The sequence below is a fragment of the Papio anubis genome, chromosome 2, assembly GCF_008728515.1.
Source record: "Papio anubis isolate 15944 chromosome 2, Panubis1.0, whole genome shotgun sequence".
In the NCBI taxonomy this organism is placed as follows: domain Eukaryota; kingdom Metazoa; phylum Chordata; class Mammalia; order Primates; family Cercopithecidae; genus Papio; species Papio anubis.
The window spans coordinates 53,138,852-53,161,040 of NC_044977.1; the positions used below are offsets into that span (position 1 = coordinate 53,138,852).

General features: G+C 45.0%; 1 protein-coding gene and 1 long non-coding RNA gene across 6 annotated transcripts in view; both read left to right on the top strand.

Annotated features, from left to right (window-relative positions):
* The window catches only part of VGLL4 (vestigial like family member 4), a 158,511-nt gene that overhangs the window by 114,997 nt on the left and 21,325 nt on the right, over positions 1-22,189 (top strand). The window lies entirely within an intron of this gene.
* On the top strand, positions 15,660-20,919 carry LOC108584509. Its single transcript, XR_002519664.2, has 2 exons — positions 15,660-18,608; positions 20,262-20,919. It is a non-coding gene; the product is annotated as an uncharacterized LOC108584509 (long non-coding RNA).

The window sequence follows — 22,189 nt, forward strand, 5'->3', positions numbered from 1 at the left end:
CTGCTCATCTGCCAAGAAGGAGGTAGTAAACTCATTTTGATAACTCGTGGTGAGATGGGGAGTCTGACTTCCCTCCAGCCTACTTGTAGGACCTGTCGCCTGTTAAACGCCATAGAAGTTAACGTCCCCTTAGAGCTTCTGCGAGTAGTCGAGTAGTCGTCTGCTAAGCTTCGCTTTTTTTGCCTGTACATATTGATTGTTTTTAGGGGAATCAGCATTTAGTGAATGTCATTATGCGCCAGACAAATAGAAGGGAAGCTCAGCACCTTTTTGACCGAGCAGACGTCGGGGACGTTCTTACTCAGGAGTCTAGGATTGTACACACGGAGAAGCGTTCGTCCCACCTTACGTGCCCCTGGTACAAACTTGGGACCCTCCCATCAAGGGAAGCCAGCTTCCTATGCTCATGACAAGGTGCCACTCATCACATCCAGCCAGTCCTTGATCTGCCACTGACACTGTCTACCTTCTTGACACGAATTGCTTCAACTCTTTGGGCCTCAGTTTTGTCATTCGTGAAACACAGGTTGAAACTACAGGTCTCTGAATCTGTGCGACGTCACCGTGTTTCCATTGGAAAAGCCTCCCGCTTCCGTGCACCCAGCTTCTCCCCTTTGCACTCTCCTCTCGGCACACGCCCTCCTCGCAAAGGGAGAGGCTTCTCCCCAGTTTTCAGGACTTGGAGACACCCCACCAGCTGCCCCGAGAGTCTGCGGGGACAGTGGTGAGGGCAGTTGGTGTTCTCGGAGTTATCTTGCCAATCCTGACAAGGTTGCACTGAGTATCCCAGGGAGTAGCTTTGCGTGTACAGGTACAGAGGTCCTCCTCCTTCCCCCTTCCCAAGCGTTCACTCCAGCATGAGTCAGTGTTTCCTCATTATTCAAGATGCTCCAATTCCTGAGGGCACTGCTGTTTCCCCACAGGAAGGTAGAGCAGGGAGGGCTCCTCCTTGGAGGCAGAGCTTCCGCAGAGAGGTGGCCCAGCTCCCGCCTCTGCTGCCTCAGCTCCAGCGTCCTTGCATTCCACTCGTTCCAGTCAGCTTGGACTGTTGTGTTCAGTCATAAGACACTGACAGAGGTATTTATCCTCAAATAAATCACTGCAGTGTTAGTCAGAGGCTGAGCCTGCAGTCTGGAGCCCTGGAATTTGCTACCATCAGGAATCCAGCAGGAAGGCCCTGCAAACAATGCACTCCGCAGGCAGGGCTCGCTTAACTCCTGGGTGCTCAACTGTTGCAGTTCATCCTTGTATTCCTGCGAATTTCTTGTTCTTTCCCATCCGCTTTACCCAAACCCAAATAAGAGCATTTGGTCTTTTTTTTTTTTTTTTTTTTTTTTCCTTTTCATAAGTAAGAAAGGGGAAGGCAGCCTGCGGATGAACATGCCTTAATTTAAATCCTGATTCTGCCACACAACAGCTGTGAGGCTTTGGACAAGTCACTTAATTTAGCTGGGCCTAGTATCCTTGACAGTGATGTCCTTGTCATTGGACAATGACAATGATAATAGTTAATGTATAGAGCTATTATGAGGACTAGAGTTAAAATATGCAAGGAGCTTGGCACAGTATAGCACTTAGTTGATGGGAGCTGTTATTTTTATTCCATTGTTTAGATATTGGTTATGATGATAGAGAATAAGAATATATACATATGTATATGTGGTGGATTTAATGTTTGATAGTATGTGCCTTTTAGTTAGAATTCCTGGATTCAAATCCCACTTTCTTTATCTTTCATCGCAGATAATATTAATTCCTTCCTCATAGGATTACTGTAAGGACTTAGGTATAGTGCCTGGCAGATAGTAAGTACTCAGCTTTAGTCATTGTTAATATTATTATTAAAATGTTCAGAAAATGATTTTGTGGCTAGGCGCAGTGGCTCACACACCTGTAATCCTAGCACTTTCGGAGGCCGAGGCGGGTGGATCACCTGAGGCCAGGAGTTCGAGACCAGCCTAGGCAACATGGCGAAACCCCATCTCTACTAAAAATACAAAAAACTAGCCGGGTGTGGTGGTGCATGCCTGTCATCCCAGCTACTTTGGAGGCTGAGGCATGAGAATTGCTTGAACCTGGGAGGCGGAGGTTGCAGTGAGCCGACCTGAGACTCTGTTTAAAAAAAAAAAAAAAAGAAAAAATAATTTTGTAACTCTCTTGGTGGCTACAAATAAGACCTTGATGTATGGGTCTGTGATGACACTATAAATAATTTTAAGTGTAAATAATAGAATCACCAAATTTTATGTGCAAGTCACAATTGACATTATTATGCAAAGTTTTAGGAAAATAGAAACAGGAGTGACTCCGTCTCTCAGACTCCCTTAAACCAGCCAGGTGGCTCCCCCCTCATTTTTTTTTATTGTGGCATAAAATATATATATTACAAAATGTATTTTCTTAACCATTTTTAATTGTACAGTGTTAACGAGGAAAGGCAATCAGTGTAAGGTTAGGTCCTTCTGAGTGTTACTTGTTTGCTGTGTGATAGTTATTAATTTTAGTAACATTACCATTGTTTGTACTGTGTTTTCTAAGAACCTAATGACATTTCACAGGCAGATAAGAAAAATGCTGCCTGTCTGTCTTCTTCGTGTTGTAGAGTATTTAGTGCTGCTGTTTGATGAGATGTTTCCCGTTTGGGCTATAGCATCTCCCGCCTTTATATTTAATGCCTAAGAAGTTATCTGCAATAAATTACAGATTTATAATTATTTGAAAAGGAATAGCCTAGTGTATTTGTCTCTTTAAGCAGATTACAAAATGGTTTTTGTGCTTTATCTTCTTAGAGTTTGTTAATGACGTACAATGAAAATGTGATGTATTTTATCACTAAAGCAATCACAATAATTCTGGGGAAAGGAGTGTTCTTGGAAAAGAGTTTTGGCTGGGTGTGCTAGCTCATGCCTGTAATCCCAGCATTTTAGGAGGCTGAGGCAGGCAGATTGCTTGAGCCCAGGAGTTTGAGACCAGCCTGGGCAATACAGCAAGACCCCCATCTCTACAAAAAATTTTAAAAATTAGCTTGGCCTGGTGGAGTGCTCCTGTGCTCCCAGCTACTTGGGAGGCTGAGGTGGGAGGATAGCTTTAGCCCAGGAGTTTAAGACTACAGTGAGCTGTGATCACACCACTGCACTCCAGCCAGGGTACAAAAGGGAGACCCTGCCTCTAAAAAAGAAAGGAAGGGAAGGGAGGAATAAAGAAAAATAGTTTCAGAAGCTAGCTACCAAGGCCTGAAAGGTGCATGGTTTGGCTGCATTTTATTATAACCATCATATGGAGACATTTTCTAGTAGAAAGATGGAGAGATCAGGTGGCTCTGAGCCACAGTAAGAACCAACAGAGGCCGGGCGAGGTGGCTCGTGCCTGCAATCCTAGCACTTTGGGAGGCTGAGGTGGGTGGATCACATGAGGTCAGGAGTTTGAGACCAGCCTGACTAATATGGTGAAACCCTGTCTCTACTAAAAATACAAAAAGAATTAGCCAGGTGTGGTGGTGTGCACCTGTAGCCCCAGCTACTCAGGAGGCTGAGACAGGAGAATTGCTTGAATCCAGGTGGCAGAGATGGCAATGAGCTGAGATCACGCCATTGCACTCTAGCCTGGACAACAGAGCGAGACGATGTCTTTAAAAAAAAAAAAAAAAGAAAGCAACAGAGAGTAAGACTGAGTTCTATCCAGTTTGATTTAGGGGAAGGGGAAAAAAGAGAGGTTTCCTTAGTGATTTCTTCAGAATTTTGAAAATTAGAATTCCTGGGATTTTATTCCAGCCTCTTAGGACCTGGTGTATTTGAACTCCTTATTAATTTTTTTTGTTGATATTGTTACTGAACCACCAGGGGTTTGGTCTAGGCCTGCTGCTCACCACACAAAGCCAATGACTGGGATGAGGAGTATTGCCAAGGAAGAAGGCTTTCATTGGATGCTGCAGCCCAGGAGATGGGCCAAATCCATCTCCCCGATGGACTAAAGCTAGGGGTTTATATAGCAGGGAAGAAATGAAACAAGATTTAACAAACAGGAACTCGGGAGGAGCAAGGACACAATCATGATGAAGGAGCGTCCCGGCATCTCTTTGTCTGAATGTAGTGACCTGGTGAGCTTCAGTTCTTTGACCTTTTTTTTTTGTTGAGAGGCCTGAAGGTCTCTTCCTAAGGAACTCAGATGAAACAAATATAAGTTTTAAGCTTTAAGAGTAGAAAGGTCGATTTCTGTGTTATTCACCTATCTGTGGGACTGTTGAGTTGGTTCCAATATGGTGACCTCGAGAAATACATTCTTTCTGTTTATTTCTTAAGAACATGAGTGTCTCTTTGGAAGTTGAAAAGTACTCTGTGTTTGGAAAGAGTGGATTAAAGGATGGGAAGAGGTAGAGTGGGATGAGTGGGATTCGTCTTGTGGAAAAATCAGTAAGTTTTTTTTTTTTTAATGGCCCTTGATATTCAAGTGCAATCTGGTAAGAAAGAACTCTTTTCCTTTCGCCTGCCTGCCTGCCTGTTTATCTACTTATTATCCATATGGTGCCTGCCTGTTTATCTACTTATTATCCATATGGACTCCGGGGTTCCTGCCTTACTCAATGAATTGTAGCTGTCCCAGAGTTGACAAACAGGAACTCCCTCCCCTGGTGGCATGTCCTTGTCATAACTTCCATTATTTTGTGGTGGTTGTTGAGCACTTTCTTATTTTCTGGCCTGCAAGTTGTTCTAGGCTCATCTTGTAGCCTACCTGCTCCAGCCATGGGATTAACTGTTTTTCCAGGGGACTCCAGATCCTTTTAGTGGGGAATAGGATTTGGAAGCCCAGATCCAGGTGCTAGGTGTTATCGTTACTATGGTTACGCAGTTTTTCACGGTAACTTACTGTTACTATGATGACGTTGCTTCTAGACTTGATTTGTCTAATAGTATGGCAGACACCAGCCACAGGTGTTGATTTAAAATTAAAAGTCTAGTTCCTCAGCGGCAGGAGTCACATTTCAAGCTCAGTAGCCACATGTGGCCGGTCGCTGCCATGTTGAACAGCACAGATACAGAACATTTCTATCATCACAAGAAGTTCTGTTGAACAGCATTGTTTCTACACCTTTTCCTGGGAAGAGCCAGGAGAGAACGACTTCCTGGCAGTGCTCCAGGGCTAACCCACTCTCCTGAGCTCCTCCTCGCCCTGCCCATTCCATACTGTATCTCCCTGGTTCACCAGTAAGAACAGCATCCACACGTACTCATGGTCCACTCCTGCAGTGCACGTCAAGTAGGTTCAGAATCACGGTGCCAATACCACTTTGAAAAATAAACTAAAAAGAGTTCAGGATTTGTTTATGGTTTTTCCTTCTCCCATGCAGAGGGTATAATAGTCACAGGATGAATCTGAAGAGTTACCTTCCCTTTTCTCCTCAGTATTGTCATGTTATTTGAAATACATTGTTAGGTTCATTCATTTCTGTTTGCATTCAGTTTTAGACTTTTTCCATCCTTTCAAATTTTATTTTTTGAATATGTAAGATACGAACATGCTCCCCAAAGTTAAAACTGTACTAAAAAGTGTGCTTTTAATGTTACTCCCTACCCTGTCTTGTTCACGCCTTTTGCTCCCTTCCCTGCAAGCAAAGCATCCTTCTTGTGTTTCTCGTTTGGTAAATCAAGCAAATACATGAATGTTTTATCATTTCCCCTTCTTTCTTACATGTGCGATAGCCTACTGTGTATACTCACTTTAGCCTTGGTGTTTTTCCTTTTTTTTGCTTGTTGGTTTGAGATGGAGTTTCACTCTTGTTGCCCAGGCTGGAGTGCAATGGCGCAGTCTCGGCTCACCACAACCTCCGCCTCCTGGGTTCAAGCAATTCTCCTGCCTCAGCCTCCCGAGTAGCTGGGATTACAGGCATGCGCCACCACGCCCGGCTAATTTTGTATTTTTAGTAGAGATGGGGTTTCTCCATGTTGGTCAGGCTGGTCTCTCAGGTGATCCACCTGCCTTGGCCTCCCAAAGTACTGGGATTACAGGAGTGAGCCACCACGCCTGGCCGCCTTCGTGTTTTTCAGTGACACATTGTGGAAATTTTTTCCTACCAGCTGCTCACTCTGGGTTTCAGCTGCGTGGCACTCCATTGCCTGCATGCACTGAAGCTCATCCAACCAGTCCCCTGTGTTTGGACATTTTGGCAATTTCCAGTACTTTACAATACTAACAATGCTGCAGTAGATGACCTTGTGCATTTGTAATATCTTGTGTATTTGTAATAGAATTAAAACTCTTGAAGGCAGTCAATGGGTGCAGTGCCACAGTATGGTAAATTCATACCGGTTGTGAGAGTCATTCTAGGCTGCTTGGCGGGTAGAACCTGGAGAGGGCTCTGTGCTGAAGTGAAGAGGTTGTCACCTGTGTGTGTGTAGACTTAGAGTGGGACGTGCTGTTGAACTGTTCGATCAGTCACCTGTGAGGAAGGGAACCTTCGTTGAGTGCTTACTTTGGACCGGCCCTGTGTTGGACACTTGAAATATATTATCTCATTTAACTCTCACAATAATTGTGACCCTTTAAACTAGGTAGGCACATTTCTACATCTGTCTGTCTAGCTCTGTCTTTTTGTCTACATCAGATTGATTTTATAAAAGCAAAAATTGAGGTTGTGAGAGGATAGTGTGTCTAAGGTGTTGGCAGCTGGGACCTACTGTGTGTGACACCAACACCGGTGATCATTTGATGATGCCATAGCTACATCCCACCTGGGGAATTACAGGCAGCTTTAGAGGTGCACATCATATGTTTAAGATGACACTTGACCAGTCTGTCTGGCATGTGTTAGGTGCTAAATAATTTCATGTTGACTTGAATTGGACCCTGTCTCAAGGGGAAGTGCTGTTTGAGCCCACATTCCTGTTGGAGCAGGCATCCTCTCTTTGATCAGCGGTATACATCTACAGCGTATTTGCCCCCGACCACAGAATAGGACAGAGCCCCCAGGCTCATACTGGGATCAAAGCCGTGGTCACTAGCCTTGTGCTCTCTCCAGCTGCGTTTGCCACAGACCCACTGAGCAACCCATAATGAACGAGGAAGGGCCCAGTGAAAGAAAACGCAGCCTCCCCTCGCTGATGGGGCGCCTTTGAAACACCGTCCTGGTGTGAGATGGGCCCCTTGTTGTCTTTGCTTCTATGATGCTTCCTTTGAAGTGTTTGCTGGAGTCCGATGTCCCGATTTTGTTGTGCCCTTGAGTGTGTATTCCAGACTTGGGCTCTCCAGCTCCTTTCCTCCTCTTCCCTCCCTCTTCCTTTGCTTGTGTTGTGCTTTCATCCTTCATTGTTCATCTGCTGTTTTGTTTTGTTTTATTTTTTCCTGGCCCTGTTACTTCACTTTTCTCACCATCGGGGTGAAGAGAAAAAGAGGGAAAAACAAACTCGAAACCACGAATTCATTCAGCTTGACAAAAGGTTGGAGGAAGCCTTTGAAATCAAGTGGCGGGCATATAATAGAAACTCAGTAAGAAGAAGAAATTGATGATTGGCTAAAATGGAATTGGGAGTTTTCCCTGGATTTTGTTTATTTTTTGCAGAAGAGTTGATTATATATATGACACCTCAAATGTTCTGCAGTATCTGTAGTTTTTGGTATCTGGACGTAAAATCTTTGGCAACATGATCATACCCTCTTTGGCAGCTGTTGCTTCTATGTCTTTAGAGCCTTTAGTTTGGATGTATATGGACCAGTTACCAAGAGACTATTTCACAAGTTCCCTGAGAGTGAAGGAAGCAATTCCTCATTTCGGGTTAAAACTGAACCCAGAGGAAATTGAAAAGCTGAAGTTATTTTAGTCCCTTGATCCTGCTAGCAACTGGGACATTGTAAACAGTAATGTGTATTTATAGGCAAAACATGTTATTGTGTTCATGTCTACATTAGCCTTAGAGAGAGCCGAACTTTTCATCATGGAGAATGACGATAGGTCCTGATTCTCAGCATCCAGAGAATTGGGAGGGCTTTTGTTTCAGGGCTTGTTAATAACAGCAGTGTGTGAGCCCTTGTGCGCTGGCACTGTGCTGTGTACCTCATGGGCATGATCGTTGCACCCTCACAGTTCTGTGAGGTGGAGACTATCGTTATCCCTTCTTTACAGATGGTAACACTGAGAGTTCTGTAACTTGTTCAGGGCCACACACACTGGTAAATACCAGAGCCAGGATTCAAAAGTCAGGCTGTCTGATCCTAGTGCCAGTGCTCTCAGCCACCATGTGATATTTATGTTAATAGCACACGTATCCAACTGCGATGAATCATTCGATCCTGGACCCTAATGCCTGATAGTTTGGGACGATGCAGCTTAAGCACTCTCAAACCACACACTACTGAGCATATTTGGGAGGTGGGGACTGTTCATTTTAGCATGCACAAAGGAGGATGGAGGGAAGTGAAGGGGTGGAGACCCCGGGACGTTAGTAGTTCGGCACACTCCAGGTCCGCACAGCCTCACCAGGGTTCCCTCAGGGATTGTGGAAGGGGGAGTGCTGTCCAGCTGCTCCCAAGAGGCCTGAAATGAGTCTTTGTACAGGTGAGAATCCCACAGGAACAAACAAGGGGTTTCTTTATGCTCGGGAAGCTGCTTTTTAGATTGTTTTAATTCTTGTTTAAAATCTGTGGCCCAATTTTAAGTTAGTGGCCCAAGCCAATAGTAACCTTAGCCTAAAAGATTCAGAGTGGAGCATTTTATAATTTGCTTTAATCATTTGAAGACGTGTGTTTTTTTTCTCCTCCAGATTTCATAAATCAAAGCCTATGGAATGGCATCCTTCAAACTATCTGCTCGTTCTTTCTGCCACGCCTCCTTGGCATAGTCTAAACTTGGTAGGGTCAGTGCTGAAATTGTATATTCTTTACTTTCATACACTATTTTACAAGTATTCCCAAAGGCATTCCAGGGTTAAGAGGGTATTTTATGGCCATAAATGTAGTTGTCCTAAGTTACTAATGTAGAAACTGCAATATTGTTGTTACCTTGGGATGTTTAATTTTGTTAACACCCCCCTCCACCTCGCCCCATGTGTATCAGTTGTGTGTGTTTCCATTCACGTTAGGGAGTATCGTCACCTAGGAACTGAGTCTCTGTGAGGTTTGCCGGACCCCTCACACTTTAGAGTTGTAACCTGCCTTGCCTGAGGCAGAAGCAGAGCTGCTCTTCTCTGAGGGCCACTCTTGCATCTGCAGATTCCGTGGAAGTGTTTTGCTAATGGAGTGTGGTACCTTTAAGTAAAGGTCACAGGCCTGACCTGTGTTGCGTGGGTTTCTTGTTTGTCAGGCTAGAGGCATTTTCTCATTTTCACAGTTGAGCTGAAAACAAAGGCCTCCTTATCCAGAGTGGGGAGCTGTGCTCTTAAGAGCTGACATCAGCCTTCTCCCAGCAGGCCTCGCTTCTGCCTTAAGAGTCTTTGCAGAGAGCTGGGAAGGCAGTTCCCCATCTTGCTGCTGGCATTTTTCTGGCCAAACGATGACACAGAATGAAGAAATGCCAAGGGGCGCAGGAGTCAGAGAAGCAGAACAAAGGCTGTTCTAGGCTGCACTGGAGGCTTTAGCCTCTGTGGTTCTAATCTGTGCCATGAAGTTTATCAAAGTGGGACGAAAACCTTGAAAGGACTTTTTTCTCAAAGAGGAATTCCTATTAGAGGACGTGTGGGGTATGTGACAATGTGCATTGGTCTGTGCAGAGTCACCTTGTAACATGATGCGAGGGTATTCAAAACATAAGGAAACAAAACAACCCAGAAGGCGACTGTTTTCCTGATCTCTAAGCGGGCTTTTTGGAATGCTGTCTTTGTGAAGATGCTTCTGCTCTGGGTACATATGTAGCAGCTGTTTTTATCCGTAGCTAGAGGGTTAATCTCGACATTGCCTATGACCTTCATAGACCTCTTATTGTGACACAAAGCCAGTTTGTCCTGAATGTATACGAAGTGCTGTCCCAAATCTACATTAATCGATTTGATTGAAGACTGGGAAGACAAGTGCTAACAAATTTGGCTAGGTGTGGCTATTGATGGTTCTTTTATTTTCCTCTAATTTCTTGCTTATAAAGCAATTATTTGCCTGTGTCACATGCAGCTGGAACATAGGAAGGTGGTTTACAAGCTCCACATTCTGTATCTGGTGTAGTTTTTGCTTAATAAACGGCAGGTCTTGCTCTCTATCCATTTTGCTGTTTCTCTGGGTTAAAACACACACACACACACACACACACACACACACACACACAGAGTCTTCATTTTGAGATTTCTTCACAGATTGTCTCCAAAGCATAATTAGAGGGCTTAATGTTGCAGTAATGTTCTGGGTCTGGCAGTAGCTAGAAACTGTGCCAGACAAGGGATCTGAGTTCTGGATCCAAGCCTTCCAGCCCCAGCAGAGGCAACATGTACTGCAGAATAGAAGGAAGCAACTGTTGCTGCTGCCCTCTCCTCCAACTTCTTATACTACCACTTGCCTTTCTTCTTGAAGAGACCTCAGAATGATGCAGCTAATGAATCTACACAGAAACAAGCTCCAGAAACCGGGCCACGGCCAAGTAGAAAGGACAAACCAACTCCTGTTAGGTCAGGTCAATGTAGAAGCACCTCTGAGAGCTGAAATCTTGCGGCATCCCTAAATTTCCATGTCACTGAACCCAACCAGGGATGGTTATGAGTTTTCTAACTTGTTAGGAGTCATTTCCTCAGCTGCCTCTGACACCTGGAGTGACACCCCTCGCCACTGCTCAGATTGTCTTAAAATGCTCTTCTCTCAGGATGCTCTAAGGGAAATGAAAGTGTTCCCTGGTCAAAGTTCGGCAGGTCCCAGACTCCGTCTCCCGGCTCTGCTCCTACATGCTAGCACCTTTCAGGCTTCGAGAAGTCTTACGTACAGAAACACTGGTCAGCGGAGCTTCTCAAATGGAGTTGGCTGTTGAATCTGCTGTAGACTGAGTGGTGTCTCCTCAAAATTCATGTATTGAAGCCTCAACCCCCGATGTGATGCTCTTTAGAGATGAAGCCTTTGGGAGGTGATGAGGGTTTGATGAGGTCATGAAGGCAGGCTATGGTCTGTTAGGATTAGTGCCCTTATAAGAAGAAACAGTGATCTCGCTCGCTGTCTCCCGACCACATAAGGACACAGCAAGAAGGCGGCTGTCTCTAGGCCGGGAAAAGCGCCCTCACCAGACACCGACCATGCTGGCATCCGAATCTCAGGCTGCCAGCCTCCGGGACCGTGAGAAAACAAACATCTATTTAAGCCACGAAGTCCACAGCATTTTGTGATGGCAGCTCAAGCTAAGACAGAATCCTTCATCCCCCTTTCATGAGACCTATTTTTAATATTCCTTGGAGCATACTTGCCCTATAACTATTGCCTAACAAAAGGAGCATTTTATTTGGATTCAAAATTCTCTTATCACAAACTTGCAGACTTGCAAAGCTCTGGTGCTGTAAAGCTTTAAATGTGAACATGAAATGGTGTTTAATTCCTTGACTTGGGGCTGCTGGGTGCCATCTTTAATGCTTGGGGCTTTCAGAGAAATTCACTGAGGCCAGAGAAATTGGGGCAACTTGAAGTTCTGTCCTCCTTTGACCCCATGCCTGCTTATCTTCCATCCCTACCTCTCCCCGCCTCCATAGCTATTTCTAGAGAGATGACCTGATCTTTATATCCACTCCCTAGTCCAGTGCTGTCATCCATACCAACAGTTCTATTGAATCCTCCTCCTGCATTCAGGAGTGACTGCTGGTTGCCAGGTTCAGGCAAGAGTGCAGTCCCTTGTCTTACTTGGCTTCCTCTTTCCTGCAGGGCTCTCTTCCCCTGCTTCCTGTGGCCCTTTCCTGGCTTTCTTTGGTCCCCTCTCACCTCTGTGGCCACTCCTCAGGATCTTCCAGAGACTCGTCATTAGTGATATTCTCCAGCGCTCGGGCATTCTGCCTGCACAGACCCTTCTAACCAAGTCACACGTGAACCCGTGGCTGGACTTGCCATGATAGGTGGAGTCCCAGATCTTTGCCTCTAGCCTAGACCAAGCCTTCACACCCCATAGATCCACCCTCCCACTGGGTGTTGTATGTGTGCCCTAAATCCAGCACCACCTCACTGGAATTGGCATCCGCTGCCCTGTTCTTCTTCCAGCACTTCACCAAGTCTGCTCCTTGTCTTATGTCCTTCTATTCATGACTGGTACAAGTCTCTTTCCATTTGCCTGGGACGCTGCCTCCTCCTTCCTCCTGTCATTGCTGGCAGATCAGTCTGCTAACTTCCTAGTAGGCCCTGGCTGGGGTTGTAGTTTACACCTCCGTTTGCATGGCAGCGCCCTCCTGACTGGTCTTACTGGTGCTCAGTGTCAGAAGGTGGTTTCTGACGTATTCATCTCTGCTTGGATCCTTCCACGGCTCCCAGTCCGTCACAGGGTGACACTGCCCAGGCCCATCTCCGTGGGTGTCTTGCCAGTAGGACCCCCTGGGCTGCAGCCCAACTGGGGGCCTGCACACTCACTTCATCCTCCAGTGTGTCTGAAAGCCACCTCCTCTGGCAAGTGGCACTTCCTCCTGCTTCAAGGTGAATACTGCTTTGTGTAAAATGATGACACTTTGCTACAATTGGGTGTCCAGCTGTCTGTCCCCTTCCCTAGTCTACAAGTTCCACCAGACCAGGGGCTGAATTTGCTCAGGTCTGTAGCACTATACCCTCCCAGTGCTTGACACCAACTAGGTGCTAAGTAAATGTGTGAATGAAAAAGGAGTCACGAGGAGAGCTCTGTGAAAATGTTCTTCCCTTCGGGACAGATGTTAAGAATCACTTTTAAACCCATATAAACCCTGAGTGGCACCACTTAGTGGACTTCCATTTTCTCCCTTGTAGCCTTGGTGTTTACTTCCACATGTGCCAGAACAGAGCCCCACCGCTCTCCTTTCCCTGCTGAGCTCTTGAAAACAGAAAAGCGAAAGTGCACACATGCACGAAGTGCAGTCGCTAGCACCAGCCCTGCCCGTGATGCTGCTTTCACGGCAAGTGATCTCATCCCAGTGTTGACTCTCAGTGAGAAGCCCCCCGGGTTTCTTGTGTGGATGGAATGATTTTTTTCACTCCTCTGTATTTCTTGCTCATGCATCTGGCTCCAGTCCAAGTGTGAACATAAAGTGGGGTATAGGGAAGTGAGGAATTCAGTGCATTTGGGTTGAGTCTGACAAGGCAGAGAGATGACCAGACATTTCTTTTGGGTGGAAATTGACCCAAAGTGCAGGTTCGCTCATACTCTGCTAGGGAAGCAAACACATCTCAGCCCAAGTATGTACTAGTTCTGGTATTTTTCAAATTCTTCCAAAAAGTCCTCAGAGCCAAGGTGTTTTCCAGCTGTTTTCTAGTAGATTTGTTGTTGTGTTTCTTTTATTTTTGTGTGACAGCTTTGTGCTTGTATCACTAATAGCTGTCATCCTCTGTGTGTTGGTTTTGATTGACACCACATCATTTTGTCTTAGGCCGTTGGCTTTTGAGCAAGTTACATCCAGTGATAGAAGCACAGACACTCCATGTCGCCTAGGAGCTGACTCTCCACATGGCTATGCTTGGTAGGAGAGGCATTGCGGAAAGGCGCCTGAGCCATGCAGCTCCTTCATCAGCAGGGATTTCTCCAGAACCTCACTGGAGGACTTGGCTGAGTTTTTCCGTGGATTGTGGCTCTAGTTCCCTTTGGACTATGAAATAAGATACAGTTTCTTTAGGATGACCATCGAGGACTTGATGATCTGCTCCCAAACTCCCTCTCCCAGTATTATTACTCAGAAGATGGCCCCTTGGCCTTTCCTTGAAAGTCTCTTTGGCCATTAGCCATGGTTTAATTTCAAAATAATTTATTTAAATCCCTGCTATTATTTCTCTACTTTCGGCAAGCTACACAGAGTTGTCTGTGTGAGAAGCAGGTCTCATGTAATTCAGGGCAAGCAATTTGGATTCTCCAACTCTCCGTGTGACTTTCATTTTGAAGCTAATATTTGAAACTAACATATTTGTTGCCCGTGGCATCTTTTCATGCATGTCAGGCCTCTCTGCATCACACAGGCTCCTCCTGGTATCCCCGTGCCAATTCTTGGGGAAGACTATTCGAGGGCTCCCGACAAAGTGATTGTCATGTACAGCCATCCCTGGATATCCTTGGGAGATTGGTTCCAAGACCCTAGGGGATACAGAAATCTAAGGATGTTCAAGGCCCTCATATAAAATGGCATAGTATTTGCAGATAACCTATGCAAATCCTCTCGTATACTTAAGTCACCTGTAGATTACTTATACCTAATACAATGTAAATGCTGTGGAAATAGTTGTTATACTCTATTGTTTAAGGAATAATAGCAAGAAAAAAGTCTGTACCATCAGAGGCCTGAGTACATTTTCCATCCATGATTGGTTGAATCTGTGGATGTAGAACTTGAGGATATGGAGGGCCGTGTATACTGTATTACCTGTTCTTTAAGTCACATCATTCTACATATTCCAGCCAAATTTGGTGATAATCTCCTCTTTCTATCCTTCCTGCACCGTTTCCTCACCACAAATACTTTTTATTCTGGAAAAAGTTCAGACCTACAGAAACGTTGAAGGACTAGCACAGTGGACACTCACATACCCTTCCCTGCATTCATCAGTTGTTAACGTTTGCCCGTATTTGCTTTTTCTTTCGTATGTGTGCAGACAGTGATATGATCTCACATCGTCTTTTCATATTCAGCAATGCCCTTCCTGTAAGAAACTATAAGATTTAAAAATAAATCATTTTACATTCTTTTTAATTCAAGATTCAGTAATGAATCACATCGTATTTAGTCATTGTATTTTCTAGCAATCTTTAATCTAGGAGTCGTCCCACTTTGCAGGGGAAGGGTTGGGGGCTTTCATGGGAGGGAAGAGGGGACCCAGACACTGCTCTGGAGTGTCAGCTCCTCAGGGCTTCTCTTTGAAGCACCCGGGGACCAACAGCAGGGGGCTGCCTCTCCATCAGCACTGGGAAGGGTGATGTTGTATATGATAAAGGAGCGATTTAGGATACATGTGGTTCCTCTGTGGTGGGAGGGGTGCATTCAGAAAGAGGGGACAAGGGAAGTGAGAGAACTGTTGGAGGAGGCAGAAGATTCGGAATGCAAGATGGCGAGATACATGGAATAAATTAAACACTTCACCCCTGCTCTAAGATAAATCACCTTTTTGTAAAATTTGATTCCTGCCCCAAAGGCTCATCTCTGTCTAGCCAACAATTCTAGCAGCTTTACTTTTTAAAAAAATCCAGTATCTTATTCATGGCAGAGGTGGAACATTCCCCTGTCCCTTTTTCTCCTTAAACCTACAAATCTGAGACAAGCCCGTAATAGATTTCTCTCTTGGGAGATCCCTCAGTTTTTTACTTATAAATAATTCATTCAAGGCTCCAGTGAAGTCTCTCTCTCTCTCTCTCTCTTTTTTTTTTTTTTTTTTTTTGAGACGGAATCTCACTCTGTCACCCAGGCTGGAGTGCAGTGGCGCGATCTTGGTTCACTGCAACCTCTCCCTCCTAGGTTCAAGCAATTCTCCTGCCTTAGCCTCCTAAGTAGCTGGGACTATAAGGATGCACCACCATGTGAGGCTAATTTTTGTATTTTTAGTAGAGACTGGGTTTCACTATGTTGGCCAGGGTGGTGTCGAACTCCTGACCTCAAGTGATCTGCCCACCTTAGCCTCCCAAAGTGCTAGGATAACAGACATGAGCCACCGTGCCCAGCCCAGTGAAGTCTCTTGACCGTGAAAACTGGTAGCATTTAAGTGTGTGTTGGGGCATGTTCTAGTTTTTAGCAGCATGTTTGATTTATAATAAATATGTTCTTGGGATTTTGACTTGATGTTGATAACTCCTTAATGGAGCTGTGATTGGAGGATGGCATGTACGTAGGACCTAGGAAGGTGACCAGGTTGTGACACTTGGAGCCAGTGGTGGTGGTGGATCCCTGGGTGCTGGGAGAGGGCAGAAGGCAGGCTCTGGTGAGAGGCTGCACATGGACCCATCCTGGGCGCCTTCCGCCTCCTGAAGCCCAGATGCCTGGGTCCACTTCATTTTTTATTTTTTTCTTCTTTTCAAGGATTGGTTGTTCAGCATTTTTTCATTTCCAAGAAATATCACAGTATCTTTCCAGTAAGTTGCCCCTTTTTCCTTAAGCTAGGTTCGTTTTCTGTTGCTTGTAACCAAAAGAAGTTGTTAACAAATACAGATATTTGGGTTGTTTACATTGTTTTACTGTCTTTTGCAGAACTTCGAATATCTCCATCCTTCTCCCATCTCATATATTCTCACTTTTATAGAAGTGGAAATTCTGGGTCAGAGGTCTTCCATTTCTGTTTTCGCGGGTGTGTTCTGCCAGCTTCACTCCGTACGGTGTGCTGATCTGTCCCCACCAGCAACTGTATGCATTTGTCTCTCTTTCGGCATCATCCACAGGTGACTACTACCGTTTATTCATTTATGTAATAATACTTGCAAGTTTCTTAGGGAGAAACATTTATTTTGTTGTTTGGTTGGTTGGTTGGTTGGTTTTTTTTTTTTTTTCTGCTACTAGGGAACTTGAATGATCTTTTCATATCCTTATTGGCCATTTGCATTTCTTCTTCTGTGACTGTGATGTTTATACCTGTCTTTTTTTGTAAATTAGAATATTCATCTTCTTTCTCTTGATATGTTACGACTCTTCATATTAAGGATGCTCTGTCAAATGCGTTGGGAAAATAAGTAATGTTATTTGCTTTTCAGCATTATTTACCGTGTTTTTGAAATACAGATTTTTAAAATTTGGATGTGGTCAAATCATTGAATCTTTTATTTAATGGAAAAGCCTTGTCAAATGTTCTGGAAAGGACTGAAATGTGTATTGCGTTAACACCTGGCCAGGGTGTGTCGTGATGGTAGAATGATCGTATGTGTTTAATACATGTCTGCTGTGGAATGGAGGGAAGCTTATTGTTTGTGTGTCATCGCTTCGTCAGTCCATCCCCCCAAACCTCTCCTGAGGGCCTCCTGGGTTGGGGGCGCTGGGGAGACATGAGTATGCTTGTGGGGTCAGCCCTGGGTGGAGAGGAAGTTAACTCGGCCGGAGAAGGTTTCTGCCATGGTGATGGGCAGGAATGTGGCCATCCTTGGCGGAGCTGAGGGGGCTGTGGCCGCCGTCTCCCAGAGGTACGCCTGGAATGGGGGCATCGTCATCATGACGAGAGTCACTCCTTCCCGGGTTGTCTTCTTTTTTTGTCCTCTTTCTCTCAGCTGGTCCTCTCCAGGATATTTTCCACTCTCACGCTGCGCTTTTAGAGAATTTGATAGTCTCTTGTTGAGTACCATTAGTAAGCTCTGCAACCAGAAAAGTTTAAATTCTGCTTTTATTTAACCATTTTACCAGCTGTTTCCTGTGGCTTGACAGATGTACCATTTACTAGAAAGTTACACTCCTGAGATTTGGAATGTTATGGACACTGTTGCTATAGACAGTGATTCTGTCAGGGCAGGATTTGGAAGACAATTTTCACATCATTTTTGGGTTGAAGATGTGTTTTTCACCAGAACAGAAATGCTATTTTCATAATCTGCTTTTATCTTGTCTTTTATAATTTGAAACTCTGGTTTATAAAATACTGTATCTGGTTGATCAGAGTTTATTCTTATAAATACCACGGTGCTTCCATTGGTGTTACCTTCTGAAAGCAGCTGGGCCTGGGTATATCAGGGCCTTGTTTGCCAAACTGACCTGGGTATAAAAGAACTCAGGTAGTGGGCAGGTGGAAATTTAAATTGGGCTGAAAATCTGATGCTTCACTTCTCTGGGCTACTTGATGCTGGCATATGGCTAAGACATCTGCAGACTTGGCAACTTCTTGCACCCACCTATAAGTTCACCAAGACAAACCTAGAATGGTTGCGGCACCTTCGCTTGTCCAGTGCCTGGAGTGTGCATCTGTGGCAGCCTGAGTCCTAAGAGAAAAGCCTCTCACCTAAGATTCTGCCGGTGGAAGGGAGGCAGAAGGAAGTTGCTTCCTGCGGTGCGGGAGTGAGACTGTAGTTGCGGCTGCAGCAGAGGAGAACAGGGGATTTCTGGCATTCCTTCTCTGAGGGGCCGGCTGCGGCCCTGCTGTGGAGTTGCATGCATCTTGCCTTCGGAGCGCCTCCACTTCTGCAGCAACCTTCCTCTCCTGTGTTTTCTTTAGCCTTATTTTGAAGTTTTATAAAAGCCTTATGTTACGGAAGATGGAGAAACAAAGGAAGAGGAAATCGCATGCTGTAATTCTGACAGCAAATCTATTTTCTTACCAAATGGAACTGTAATGATGCGTGTAGCGTTCTGGCAAGGCACCTTCTGTAAATAAACCCTCCCAGGAGTTCCTGACCTACCCCAGGACCCATAGGAAACTTTCCTTGCAGTGCAGGGGGCAAGCAGGCCCCGTACCTCGCAACCCTCGTTTCAGGGGGGACTTTTATTCTGACAGGCGCCCGCCCATCCAGTTTTGTGCCTGGGACTGCTTGCCAAGTTTGTGAGGCCCAAGGCTTTCTTGTGGGAGGACGCTGGGCTGTCTTCATGCTCTTTGGCAATGATTAAAGTGAGGTTAGTACCAAGAACCCTTTCATTTTATTCCCTTATCCTTGCTTTTTCAAACCAGATGGCAACCCTGTATTTTCAGCTGTAATTAATTTAAGCTGCGAGACAGCAAGTGCTGGGAGAGGTAGTCTTTGCTTAGAAGGGACAGCAGTGATTTTCCTTCTCATCCCTCCCTTCTCCCCAAACGCCACCTTGTCCCAATCAGATTTGTGCCCTGTACAGTTTCTCCTAAGCGGGGACTGGAAGGGGAGAGAGGGCTGCTGAGAGCAGCTGCCGCATGGCTGCCCGTGGGAGCTGGAAGGGTTAAGGCACACTAGTGATTGTTTCCCTCATGGATTGGAAGTAACCAAGTTTCAGGTGATGGCTGTCATGTGACCGCCTCTAGACAATGGTGCATAGTTTGGCTGCTGATTCGGGGAGTACAAGGTGCTTTTTCTTCCCACTCAGTCCAGCTGCCAAGATCGCCTCCAAAAGGGGGTATGTTTTAGGTTTAACATTTATTCTTAAAGAAAATTACAAGGGAAATAAAAGCACTTGGCCGCAGTTGGAGTCTGGAGGGTTTGACCTCAGCTATTTGACCACTTCCCTCCATGGAAATTTTACTTGAGTCCCTCCTCTGTAAGTTGCCTTAGAGTGCAGGACCAATTAGAGATTGGGAGATCTTCCACATTTAATAGAAAATGAATGCTTTTGTTTCATCTCTCAGTAACTTGTAAAGTCACTCCACAGAATAGCCTCTCCTCCCACCCTTTTGTCCCCTCCTTGTTCCGAATGAAACTGGGTTGAAAATGGAGAGTGGAGTAAGTGACTGCTTGAGGGCCGGGTGTGTAAGTGTGCTCACTTGCCTGCACAGATGAGGACCCCCCGGGTTTTAGTTTCATCATTCGAGAAATGCACTTTCTGGCCATTAAAGAGAAGTTGCATGGCTGGGCACGGTGGCTCACGTCCCAGAACTTTGGGAGGCCGAGGCAGGCAGATCACCTGAGGTCAGGAGTTCGAGACCAGCCTGATGAACATGGTGAAACCCCGTCTCTACTAAAAATATACAAATTAGCTGGGCGTAGTGGCGCACACCTATAATCCCAACTACTTGGGAGGCTGAGGCAGGAGAATCACTTGAACCAGGAGGCAGAGGTTGCAGTGAGCTGAGATTGTGCCACTGCATGCCAGCCTGGGTGACAGAGCAAAACTCTTACTTTTTTTTTTTTTTTTTTAAAAGGAGTTGCAGATTGAAGAGGGTCTATTAACATAATGTATATGCAAAGCACTTTGTGACACTGTACACCAATGTTATACAGATGGTCAATATGTATTGCTGTTGTTAACATTAGCCATCCTCCGATGACTTGAAACAATTTTTAAAGGTTCACAGTGAGAAGTGAGAACCACAAATATGTAGCTTATAAGTCTCCAAAATGCTCACTGTTGATTACATCATCACTGACTGCAGTGGGCCCCTTGTGTGCCCAAGTTTGCTGGATTTAGTGAGCTGGGTGCTGGATATTCTTTGTTGATGTAACTTTTATGTCCAGTGTTTACATTATTCATGAAAATTCATTTCTCTCATGAACCACTTGGGCTGTTTTCACAAAGGCTTACAATTTCAGTTATTATTGTGGACGAGATCCATCCTTTTGGAAACCTTTTGTTTTTCTCTAGTAGAGAGGGCCAAACGTGAAATGAAAAATGCATCCTGTACTTCCCACCTCCTTTACTACCAATGGTGTGTTGAAAATTAAACAGAATTATCATATGATGCAGCAGTTCCACTTATACGCACGAAATGACTGAAAGCAGAGACTTGAACAGACACTTGCACACCCACGTTCATAGCGGCACTATTCACAATAGCCAAAAGGTGGAAGCCACCAGGTGTCCCTCACCAGACGAATGGAGAAACCACATGTGGTCTGTACGACAGCGGAATATTACTCAGCCTTAAAAAGGAAGGAGATCCGGACCTGTGCCACCACATAGATGGATCTTGTGTAAGCCAGTCACGGAAAGACAAATGTTGGATGATTCCACCGACATGAGGTTCCTAGAGCAGTGAAAGTCCTGGAAGATAGAATGGTGGTTCCAGGGGCTGCAAGGAGGAGGAAATGGGAGGTGGGTGTTCAATGAGTGCAGAGTTTGGGAAGAGGACACAGTTCTGGAGACGGATGGTGTGGTTGGCAGCACAACATACCAGTGTACTTACTGTCACTGAAAAGTGGTGAATTTTATGTATATAGTGCTTTACCATAGTAAAAAAAAAAAAATACTGAGAACTGTGATGATCAACTTCAGGTCAACTGAATAAACGTTAATGAGTCAATTGTGTGTGAATCCTTTATATTCCATACTCACCTGGGGTGACTGAGGCTGTGAAGGAGAGTCAGGCAGCTTGGAGGGCAGACCAAGCTCCAGGCATACAGTATTTGGTGCCTAATAATAGAGAGATGTGATGCGTGATGACCACTGGGGGTGGTGATTTTAACTGAATTTAAAGAGTAGGTAAGAGTCACCATTACCATCTGGTTTGGAAGCCGTCGTACAAAGGAAAGGTGCATGAAACTTGGGGTGCCGGGGGAGGGTGCTTTTGAATTCTCTGGAGGCATTATTTGAATCATCAACTCGGGAGTTTGGGAGAAGAGATGCCACTTCAGTGATGAATGGAATGATTGAACCCCCTTCCCCCCACTTTCTTTTCAGGCTTCCACACTGCACACGCCACAGACGAACACTTCTGGGTGAAATATGATTTTATAGCCAGGGGATTGCATCTAGATGTGAGGGATGTTACAGTGAAGCTCAGTAGACAGCTTAGTTCTGAATTTTTTGCAGAATTTGAAGATGAGACTATTTGAAAAGAAGTGCAGTTTTATAACTCAGATCAATGAAATAGGCTCTCAGTACTGTTTTTTCCCGGTCCCGTGGGGACTCTGCTTTATTTGTCATTAGGGTGTCAATTGTCAGTAAAGCAGTAGCCTTGCTAAGCACCTGGAGGTCCTGAAAACAATTTTTTCTTTAAGTAATTTAAATCTTATGTCTGTAATGCAGTCTGGGTTTTTTTTTTCTTTTTTTTCATTTTTTTTTTTAAAGAAAATTAGCTTGGCCAACCCTTTCCCCCTAGTTTAGGAAAGATGGCGCACACCCCTGACTACCTGGGTGCTGAGAGGTAGTTCATGTTGCGAATTAACACACTACATGATTGGCTCTCGGAAGGAAGGCCCTTATGGTCTATTATTACTTTAAAGAAATACAGTAGATGCCTCAAAATCTTCTACTAGATGAGCATTTAATCACTTCATATACTCAATACTCAAATTTTCAATGGGTGTGTAATAATTTAGCTCAATGGTTTTTTTTTTTTTTTTGGCAGAGTTTCTGAGTTCAGTCAGGGTAGATCAGTAACTTTAAGAGGAAAACCAGGTTTACAATTTTTACTTAGTGCCGAATGGATTTATTGAACCAGAGGTCTTCCTGTAGTAGGGAGAAGTGCACAAAATGATTTCGAACTGGTTCCTACCAACCTTAGGGCTGGACCGTGGGAAGGCAGCTGGCATTCAGGCAGTTGTGGCCACGCACCCGCGTGTGGGGAGGAG